The 11,430-nt window shown below is 38.4% G+C and overlaps 1 protein-coding gene across 5 annotated transcripts in view; it reads right to left on the bottom strand.

Moving 5' to 3' along the window:
• ZNF536 (zinc finger protein 536) overlaps nt 1–11,430 on the bottom strand; it is a 443,894-nt gene that overhangs the window by 307,198 nt on the left and 125,266 nt on the right. For 4 of the 5 annotated variants that reach the window (XM_053400278.1, XM_053400282.1, XM_053400280.1 and 1 more), the window contains exon 3: nt 10,720–10,852. The exons of the other annotated variant lie outside the window; for it this stretch is intronic. The gene's annotated coding sequence lies outside the window, so the exon portion shown is untranslated. The remainder of the gene's footprint in view (nt 1–10,719; nt 10,853–11,430) is intronic. 5 annotated transcript variants of the gene reach the window in all.

Genomic DNA, 11,430 nt, shown 5'->3' with positions numbered 1-11,430 from the left:
AATGCAGTGCTTTAAAGGAAAAACAACCGATACTTATTGCTCACATACAGTGGACACTTTTCAGACCTAAATATCTTACCCATTCTTACTGTTGTTTAGTTCCCACAGGAGGATCATTAGTTACTTTTATGGCTTTAATCACTTGCCAAATTTGACATTTCAAAACCAGGTCCCTTTCCTACCTCTGGCATTTTAAAAATGGTGTTGGGGGGGGGGCGTGGAACAACACTGAAGATGGAAACCAAAAGAGTAAGCAGCCATTTTTCTCTCAACACCAACCTTCCCAATCCTCCAGATATTTTGGACCATCACTCTTGCTATCTTGACCCATTCCAATCAAGGTTTAGTTCTAGCTATGGATGGATGACTTTTATTGAGAGAAGGACAACCCTGTTATTCCCACTGGATCTTGAAGCAGCTTTGGATGACATTGACCATACTATGCTACTCAACTAGCTCTGTGAGATGGGACGGGGGTGCACTCCTTTATAGTGGTTCCAGTCCTAGCTCCAGGGTCAGTTTCAGAGGACAGCATTAGGTGATTATTTCTCAGCCACCTGTAATTTGTGCTGCAGAGTGCCATCCTATCCCAAATGATATTCAACATATATATGAAGCCATTAGGAGTGGTCAGGGGTGAGGCATCATTAGTACACCAATATTATCCAACACTGTTTTTCTGTGACATCTGAATCAAGAGTAGCTGTAAAAACCCTGGACTGGTGCCTGGACTCATTGGTGGTATTAGAGTCTGAATCCTGGCAAGAGAAGATCGGTGGGTGGGTGGTTCTCAAGACCAGATAACTGGTCAACTGCCTACCTTGGAGATGGTCATACTGCTCTTTGTACATGCCATATAACAGTTCTGTCATCTTCAAACTTGGCTAAAAGTACTCACTCTGCTTTTTTCTAAAATGGCACGCCATTGTATAACATGATGGTAGGGACTCTTAGGTAAATCTGAAAGCGTGTATTGAGAACACTGTCCAAAAATGTAACATGTAGAAGCTTCTGATTGTATGCCTTCAAGGGGTGGGGGGACACATTGGAAAGTCTATCTCAAGACTTTTAAGACAAGGTGAGTCAATAAATAAAAATGAATAAATGAAAATAGAGCAGTACCAGAATCTTCATTTTACTCTGGTGCTTTCCATATTACTTGGCTAGCAAGATCCAGGGAAACTGAGGGAACAGGGACATAACCCTACAGCAAGCGTGAAACTGGGGTGTGCTTGGTCTTGACCAGTTCCTGGAGCAGAACCCGCTGGAAGCCTCTCTAAGTCACCCTGAGCTTTTTCAAAGGAGAGAAGGATATAAGTAAAACAGACAAACTGTGCTATCTAGGTTGCTAGTTAAAACTGGGTAGGATTTAGTCTATATAATACCAATCTCCATAATGCCATGCTGTACTTTTCACGAGAGGCTGTTTTTTAGGCTCCCTCGGGATTCTAAATTTAGGGCTATTTTGACTACTAACGCTTGCTGAGTTCATTATTCCCACACCATGCTGAATCTGGAGGTATTTTCATTAGAAGTGTTTAATAAAATATGTGGCTTTCCACCCATTATTTACATATTTCCTTATTGGTCCTGCTCTCCTTTCCATTTTTCCCTCTTCGCACTCCAGCTGAAAACAGCATCCCACTTACTTTGGAGGAGTCCACTGAAATCAAAGGTTCCGTTCTAGAAAAAGTGGGCTGTGGATTGTGGCCTCTGTGGTTTTAAATATAAAGCTACTAATAAATCCTCAAAATCCAGCAGCATAAGATACTCATTACAGGAAAACCAAAAATCTGTAGTGATGGTGTTTACATCACCACATTTTTTTATTAAAACAAGCAGCACACACAAACAAAATGGAAGAAGTGTGTTTGTTATTGGTTTTCAAATAAGCTTCCAATATGATGGTTAAAATTTGATCATAAGCTAAGGGGAAAGTTCTTTTTGCCATCTTTTTTTTATTTGGGGAGGGCAAAAGAATTGTTCATATAAGTTTGAAATGTCTCATTGTCGAAAGAAAGGCAATTCATTGTTCACTTTCTGAGACACAAAGGTGCCATTGTCCTCAAACTTATTCTCTCACACCAGAATATCCTACTGTTCATTTTTTTAAAAAAGCAACAACATAAATGACAACAAAAAATTCAGCTACTCTATAATCATGGATCTTTATGCTTAGCCAAATTCCTTTTTCAACTATATTAGCTTCTTGATTCCCATTACCATCTGAATAGTCCTGAAACAAAATGGCTTGTTTGCATGACCAGGAATACCCAAGATTTGTTTCAAAAGCAGTTGGCTCCAGTTTATTATCCCTGTCTACAAGGAATTACAGTTGCTTCAGCCACAGATGAGCATTTGTCTTGGGACATTTTCAGGTCACTGTTTTCACAGAAGGTAATTGGGGGTACGGATCAGAATACTATGGACCAGTGATAACAGCTCAGGTAGAGGAGAAAGATTAAATAATTGCTCATCTCTGAATTTAAATATGTTGAGTTAACTCCCTAGATTTATGAGTTCTTTAAATTTCCTTCTCCTACAAGCAGCCTATAGTTCACCTTTAAACACATAATAAAGCTGGTGACCAAAGTAAGCTCAAGGCTTGTTGTGGCAAGAAAAATTAATATGTAAAGTGTCCAACCTCTTGTTTTTTATTCTGCTTAATCATCATCAACAACATCATCAGTATTATTTAAAAAAAACCCACATCTGAACAAGAAATACCAGTTTTACCTAAGCACTGGCAGTACATAGTCTACATCCTATAACCCCATGGCATGGAGTGTTCCCACTGTCCATTCTTTTGCAAATCATTTTATGTAAGACTTAATCTTTTATTTGAGGATGTTTATGAGGGATTTGCCAGTGAATGCAATAATTGCATATTTAAATATTTAGGACAAATGACAGGATCCGATTTTATTTTATTAAGTTCTTCATATCCTATGACTATGGGAGAAAAGAGAAAAGAGCTAATTGTTGTGCAGACAAAAGGCAGACTGGTTTCCACCCTTGGTATCTCCAGACATAATATCTGAAGCAAAGGGGCTAAGCATGAGAGCTGAAAGAGTCACAGCTAGTAAGGCTCAATGATACTGGTCTATAGGGACTATTATGAAGCTGCCTAGCGTGCAAATCTCAGAGGGACGCAGTACTGACCTTGGAGGGACACAGTTTTATACAGATTATTTTTCATTGTATCTTATACATTTCTGATAATATTTCGCTTTTATTTTATATTTTGAAAAAATTATCATTTTTGAAGTAATTCATATATTAGAATTTTTTTATGTAAGAGTGAGACTGGAGTGAGATTGGAGGTTATGTAATATACATAAAAAGTGAAAATGCACTTTATTTTAAATCTTATAGCCGCATCTTAATCTTATGTAGAAAATGTATTCATTTTAGTGGTGAGCTGTGGCTGATAAAAAAAATATGACCATCTGGAGTTCAATACTGCAAACGAAAAGCAAAAAAAGCAAAGGAGCAAGCGAAGCAAGAAGGGTTCTTCCTGAAATACCTTTTTACACAGAAAGCAACAGAAGAGCATGAATATGACTATACTGTTGTTGAAACTAGCACTGAAGAAGCTGAATGCGGCACTCCTACTGTATATGATATAAAAGCTAAGACAAAAGTTTCACAAAGCCAAGATGTTTCTGAAAAACACACAGATGAAAAAGAGGATGCCAAGAAAAGTGAGATTACTGCAGTCTGCAAACAAGGATGGTTCTGTGCCTGACTTGAATTACCCTGCTAGCTGGCCTAACTATCACAGTGACAAATTGTGACATCTTATAATACAACTGCGTTTCCATGCGCTGCTCTGGTTCACCAGAAGCGGCTTAGTCATGCTGGCCACATCACCCGCAAGCTGTCTATGGGCAAACGCCAGCTCCCTCGGCCAGTAAAGTGAGATGAGCGCCACAACCCCAGAGTTGTCCACAACTGGACTTAACAGTCAGGGGTCCCTTTACTTTTATAATACAACATGGACCACAGCAAGTTGTCTCACATGATTTTCCCAAAGACTAAAAAAACTAAAAGACTTTCTCCTGTATATGATTATCATTACTTATTAAATTTGCATACTACCCTTCATCCAAAGATCACAGGGTAGTTCACAACGTAAAAATATAAAATGAGAACATAAAACACGTAATAAAACAAAAAAAATAGTCCCCCCCAAATGCATTTAAAAGGCCATAGAATGTAAATCAACTGACCTAGTTACAGAAAAATGGTTTTCACCTGGTGCCTAAAGATATGTAATGAAGGTGCCCAGCGAACCAACACAGAAAAGACCCATTCTCATATTGCCACCTTCTGGACCTCTTGTGGAGGAGGCAAATGAGGAAGCACTTCAGATGATGATTGCAGGGTCCAGGTTGGTTCATAAGTGGAGAGGTGAAGAAATGTGTCATCAATGGTTGATATATTCAAGCTCAAAATATGTGGGTTGGGTTTTCTTTGTTTTGTTTTTTTGCTGCTAGTTGTTCAACAACAACTAAAAGCTGCATCAACACTACAAGAAACAGGTTCAAAGGAGTGGAAGAACATTGGAGCAATGCTGTCTTCACAGGAGAGGAATACTGACCATTTAGAAAACTATCAGATTTGGGGAGAAACTTGAATTGTGCTTATCTAAAGGAAAAACAATTGATGGTATTAACCAGCAGAAAATTAGGCAAGAAGAACAATATTAGTGACAAATCTTGGAATGCTTGATTGCTTTGCTCAGAGTTCTTGGCATGCAAAACTTGGCATTCTGTGTTACAACTCAAAAGTTGTACAATGCTAGCAATGGATTCGTTTTTCAGTTTGTAAAATATCTAGCCCTTTTCGACCATATAATGAATGAACATTTGCGCAGATCAAGAAACAATGGCTCACTTCCTAGGAAAAGATATCCAAAACGAGCTTATACAGCTTCTAACAGGGGCTACAAAGCAGAAAGTTTTAAAGGAGACTAGGTGCCTTTATGACAGAAACTCTTCTTGGATTGCTTGAGCAGTTGGGATTACCAATTGAGAATCTGTGTGACCAGGGCTATGATAATTATCTTATTTATTCACTCTTTGTTCTCCCAACCCCTGAAGTCTATTTCTCACGTCCCTCCCAAAACCAACCCACCGGGTCATGTTCTCTTCCTTGCGTCAAATAAGCTTCTTTTTGCTGCCACTTTAAGAATGTAAGAGGGAGCTTGTTTTTAAAGGACAGGTCAAGTACAAATCAAATCTGTACTCCAGCTGCCTGCAGTTTTACTCATCTGAGTAAACTGCTCTTGAAAGCAATACGCCTTGTCATTGCTGTTGGGACAAATTACACTGGCCTTAGATTCTGATGCCTTTGTTTGAACACTTTGTGACTTTCAGCTCGTTCTGGGTGATGGTGCAGGCACAGCAAGTTGCGCAAACCAAGCTCCCCATTTTTACACAGATCAGTTAAAACGAGATGAATTAGACGGCAGCAAGAAAAATGTGTGTAAATAAAATAAATGCTTGGTTACATGGACGATTTCACAACCAGCATGCTACATTTTTTCCTTTTTTAAAAAACATTAGATTACCGCTAAAATGGTTCCAATTCAAGATCAGGAAAGATAAACACTTTTTTGATTAAAAATAAAGCGGTAGAGTAATTTGATTATAGTTAGAATCAGATACTACATTCTGGAGGAGAACAATGTCTTTGAAACTATACAACTCACCGGCTGCATAACTGTGATTTGCACATTTAAAATGATAAATTTAAGGCTATCAATAGTAAATCAATTGCAGGTAGAGCAGATAAAACTGGAATAATTCATCATATTGCTATATTGAAAACACAAAGAGGACAGAGAAATAATGGAAGGTTTTGACTTTAATTTCAAATCTGGTTTTAGGTTTTTCAAGGACAATCCTTTCTGCAAAAGTTTAACATATACGTAAAAATAATCCATCAGCACATCTGATCCAAATATACTAATGATTTTTATTGGTCAGATCTTGAAAGCAAGGTTTATTTTAATAGAGTATGCATTAATTAACCCAACATGTACTATCTTTCAGCATATCTGGCCAAGTACTTTCATTTACACATGTTTATTGTGAAATGTTTGCATTCCCAACATTTGAAGCCCACACACAGATTATTTCATTCTTTTAGAGCACTTTGCAAAAGTTAAAAGAAGTTATTGTTTTTGATTAATACGTCTTTTAGAAAAAAATGTTCCAAAGACCAGATGCTTCGAAGAAACACATTCTTCATTAAAACATCAGAGCTGCATTCATATGAAAATGAAGACCTTAAGCAGAAGTTAAACAGGGCTGACTTTTGATCACTAGGTATTCCACAGAGCGTGAACTTTGTCCACTGTTGCACACAATTCACACAAGATTTTTTTATTTTTTTAAAAAAACATTTTAACAACTGATTTAATTGTACCATTTTGTATGTATACCCACAGTAGATTCACAGATATGTGGAGTGGTGTGTTACAGATGGGAGTTCTAAAGCTGTGGTTGTCATCTTTTGATTAAGAAAAGGAAATGATTTCACTAAAAAGACATTCTCTCTTGTGTTGTTTTGTTTTAACTTAGTTTGTACTTTCCACCAAACTGGACATATTTATTGAGTCTCATAAGTTACTTCACGGTTACCAACATCACTGTAATCTCAACAAACTATCTTTTTTCTTGCCAATTATCTAAATATCATAACTATAAAATATCTTAAAACATTCTCTGTAGTGTAAACATCTTAGCTACAAACTCTTAAGTGTAAACAGTATGATGCATCAGAATGATGTTAAGCGATGTTATAAAAACTGCTCTTAAAAACTAAACAAAAATGTTAAGCTTCCATCTGGTTTATGATTTTTCCACTGCAGAACTGCTGCTGTGTGCCAGTTTACTGAACCATGGCTTGCTAAAGAGATTGCTGGGGTCACAGAGAGAGAGAAAACAAAGAGGAGGACTTTAATGCTTGAGTTTTTCTCCCCTTTTCTCTTTTTTTTTTTTTTAATAATATTTTTATTGAACAATTTTTAATATAACAAAAACAAAACATACATAAACAAACATCAGACAATAATAAAACATAAAAACAAGTACCATTTCATAACCCAATTTGTAAACCTTACTTCCTCGACCTCCCCTTACTTCCCGTTTCTGTATTCCAAATTCTTACAGTTATTCAGCGAAATCTTACCTTATTTTATTATAAATTTATAATATTCACCTTTATTCTCTTTATCATAACCCTTACTGATAGTAACCATTTATTTTAATCCAACATCATTCTAACTGTCACCAATTTTATAATGTTTCTTTAAATACTCCTTAAACTTTTTCCATTCTTCTTCCGCCGCTTCTCTTCCCTGGTCTCGGATTCTGCTCGTCATCTCCGCCAAATTCATATAGTCCATCACCTTCATCTGCCATTCTTCCAGTGTGGGTAGATCCTGTGTCTTCCAGTACTTTGCAATGAGTATTCTAGCTGCTGTTGTAGCATACATAAAAAAGGTTGTATCTGTCTTTAACACCCCCTGGCCGACAATACCCAAGAGAAAGGCCTCTGGTTTCTTGGTGAAAGTATATTTAAATACCTTTTTCAGTTCATTGTAAATCATTTCCCAGAATGCCTTAATCTTCGGGCACGTCCACCAGAGGTGAAAAAAAGTACCTTCCTTTTCTTTACATTTCCAACATTTATTATCAGGCAAATGGTAAATTTTTGCAAGCTTGGCTGGGGTTATGTACCACCTATAAATCATTTTCATTATATTTTCCCTTAAGGCGTTACACGCCGTAAACTTCAGCCCGGTGGTCCACAACTTTTCCCAGTCAGCAAACATAATGTTATGACCAATGTCCTGAGCCCATTTAATCATAGTTGATTTAACCATTTCATCTTGTGTGTTCCATTTCAGCAGCAGATTATACATTTTTGACAAATTCTTAGTACTGGATTCTAACAGTTCAGTCTCTAATTTTGATTTTTCCACCTGAAAGCCTGTTTTTCTGTCTAGTTTAAACATTTCATTTATTTGGTGATAATGTAACCAATCTCTCACCTTCCCTTTTAATTTTTCGAAACTCTGCAATCTCAGTTTGTCCCCTTCCTTTTCCAAGATTTCCCAAGATCTTGGCCATTTCGACTCCATATTTAGCTTTTTAACTGCCTTAGCTTCCATTGGTGATAACCATCTTGGAGTCTTATTTTCCAGCAAGTCCTTGTATCTAACCCAGACATTCAATAGTGCTTTTCTGACAATATGATTTTTAAAACTTTTATGCGCTTTAACCTTGTCATACCACAAATATGCATGCCACCCAAAAATATTGTTAAATCCTTCCAGATCCAAAATGTCTGTGTTTTCAAGAAGCAGCCATTCTTTTAGCCAGCAGAAAGCTGCCGCTTCATAGTACAATTTAAAGTCTGGCAGGGCAAACCCCCCTCTTTCCTTTGAGTCCGTTAATATCTTAAATTTTATTCTGGGCTTCTTGCCCTGCCAGACAAATTTAGATATATCTTTCTGCCTTTCTCCCCTTTTCTCTTGTGTCACCCTGATACAGCTCAGAAGGAATTAAGGGTAGAACCCAGCATATATTACATTTTAATAGTTTCAGGTTGTCTGTTGAAAGGATAAGCCTTTGCACAAAGATGTCATTTAAGTAATTGTGGTCAGCTCCTTTGTGGCAGTATACCTGTGTTGCCATAACCAAAACAAAACTACTTTGTGCTGTATGTACAGGGTTAAAAATAGACAGTAAACTGAAGATGGGGAGGGGAGGGGAGGGTAGTAACAACTCCCAGGCTCACTTTGAAAGCCCTTATTTGAGTCGAAGGGAATATTAATATAGAAATCCTGAGGAGTTTTCCACTGATCCCAAAGACTAAGGGAATCCACATAGCGTATTAAACTTTTCTACAGGGAGTTGTTAGAAGCAAATGTGATGCTTAAATAGTTTCAGGCAGAGAAATTGATTATCTAATGGCCCGATCCTAAGGCTTGCTGTGCTAGGGAATAAATCCATAGGTTGGAAGGGACTGGCTGCTGTGCCTGTGCAGAATCACAGACCATGACACTGTTTCAGCAACATTACTCAGCATGGCAGGCTACTATGCCAGTGCAAACATTTAGGACTGGTTTGCCAAGCAAGTATGTTGCAACTGTAGGGCTATAAGGAAATCCAATTTCAAACCTGGGACTCTAGAAGCTGGACCCAGCCACCTGACTTTCTGCACCGCTGCCATCTGTCAGTTGAGAGCATTGCTGAGCAGTTCTCTGTTGCCCCACTGCAGGTGGTCAAAAAGCTACAACACCAACAGGAGTCAGGTGATGCAAGGGACCAATGGGGTTCCTCATGGCCCTTTAAAAGCCTGTTGGTTTGCCTCCGGGTCTCCTGGCAGTGGAGACATGAGGATACTTGAGCCATACTTCTCAGTTCCAAAGTAGTCACATTAACTTAGGGCCTCTTCACTAACTTTGAAGAAGGTCAGAGTGAATTATGGAAAAGAAGCATTCTCCCTACCCCATAAGATAATGGCCGTGTCCGGACATAAACAATGGCTAGCCATGCAGGAGTGAGCATCCATAGCATCCATTTCAATTCTCCCCACTCTTCCTGGATCCTGATGGCTCATGCCGAGAGGAAAACAAACATGATCCCCAGCTTAACATGACATCTGAAATGGGTTTGTGGTTTGCTTTGCTCCCAACAAACCACAAAATATAGCCAAGGTTTGTTCTTGATTCACTGACACTGGTTTTATGGGGCAAAATACACTATGATCTCTGGCATGAACCTATCACTAAGTCAGGAACCATGGTTAGGTTTAGCATGAGCTGAAAGGTGCTGCGAGGAGCAAGGAGGTGGGAGCAGGTACCATTTCATTTGTGCATGGAAAGGCATTGTTTGTACTTCCCTATGGGATATGAACACAGTCTATGTAATCTCTAAAACCCTTTTCATATGTTACACTGGATTTGGAAAGAGAATTGTGTGCAGAAGTCTGCTCCCCCTCCATGTATTCAATAGACTGACTGATTAAAATATACAGGTACATCACTGTAAACATATAGAGCTCATCAATCTAGCAAGTATATCCATGTGCTTGCTTATGCCTTCAAAACTGTACCATGATGACTTTTCATTAAAACCAGGACTTCCACTGCCTCCAATGTAAGCAATTCATGTATCAGACACTCTCATTCTCTCTCACACCCACCCTACATCTTACTTAATGTGTGCCATTTCATTTCCAGATGCTCCTCTCTGCAACTTACTTGGAAGTGGGGACTAGTTTGTTTCAATATCAAGCTCATAATAATGGAGTGGTTTTCACAGGGTTTCCTCCAGATTTCATGTACCACAAAATGTGCATCCATTGTGTACCAAAAGAAGAGTTTATGTGGTAGAATCTTCTTATGTCATAAGACCTATCTGGCCTCAAAATTATTTTTTTGTCTTCCAAGAGGAAGAAGAAGGGTACTGCTTTCATGGATCACATTTTTTCCTGTTTGCAGTCTTTTAAAAGGCAGCATCTGCATAAGAAAGCTTGTTTTGTTCTCTTTTAACCAAGCAGAGGAATCATTGTACTTATGGAAATATTTATTTCTATTTACACTTTTCCAAACTCAGAATTAATGTGGGCCCCCATCAACCTAATAGGCTAAGAACACATCAGACTACACTAGTGAAACACAGTGCAATATTGTCTTACCTGGAACATATAGAAAGTTGTGGTCTTAGTAGTCTGTACACATGATCAGGAGGAAAGATGTGATCTATGAAAATCCTGGTTCAGACAAGAACTTAAAGCAGGTTGCTTAATCACTCTGCCTCAGTTTTCCCATCTGTGAAAACAGGAAATTAATGAAGTAGAATAAGCCATAAAAACAGAGGCGGCAACTGTTGCTCACTTAAGAACCTGATAACAGGTCCACTGTGATGGTAACTGTTTTCTGATCATATGATATGACTTTCCATACTTTCAAATGAAACTAGGGCTTTTTATGACAATGAACACTGTGCACAACAAAAGAAACATTTGCCTCGGATCCTTGTTTTGGTCCATCGCCATCAGGTCTGTACAACATAAGGCCAGGGGGTGGGGGTGGGCTATGACAGTCCCACCCTGCAACTATCTGCAGTCCCAAACACCTACTAGTTGTAGCTTTCCCCCACCATTTTGTGAAAACATCTGCAACCTGCACAAGCCAGTCAAAACAGCTGAATAGGAAGCATTAGGACCCCCTCCACAAAATACATTTAAAGCAGTATTGTGCCACTTTAAACAGGCACGGCTTCCCTCAAAGAATCCTGGGAAGTGTAGTTGGTTAAGGTTGCTGACAGCTGTTAGAGAACTCTAGGAATTGTACCTCTGTGAGAGAAGAAGGGAACTTTCCTAACAACTCACAGCATCTTTAACAGA

The sequence above is a fragment of the Podarcis raffonei genome, chromosome 8 (assembly GCF_027172205.1).
Source record: "Podarcis raffonei isolate rPodRaf1 chromosome 8, rPodRaf1.pri, whole genome shotgun sequence".
In the NCBI taxonomy this organism is placed as follows: Eukaryota; Metazoa; Chordata; class Lepidosauria; order Squamata; family Lacertidae; genus Podarcis; species Podarcis raffonei.
The sequence above is the reverse complement of the archived record's forward strand: the minus strand, read 5'-3'. Positions and strand labels throughout refer to the sequence as shown.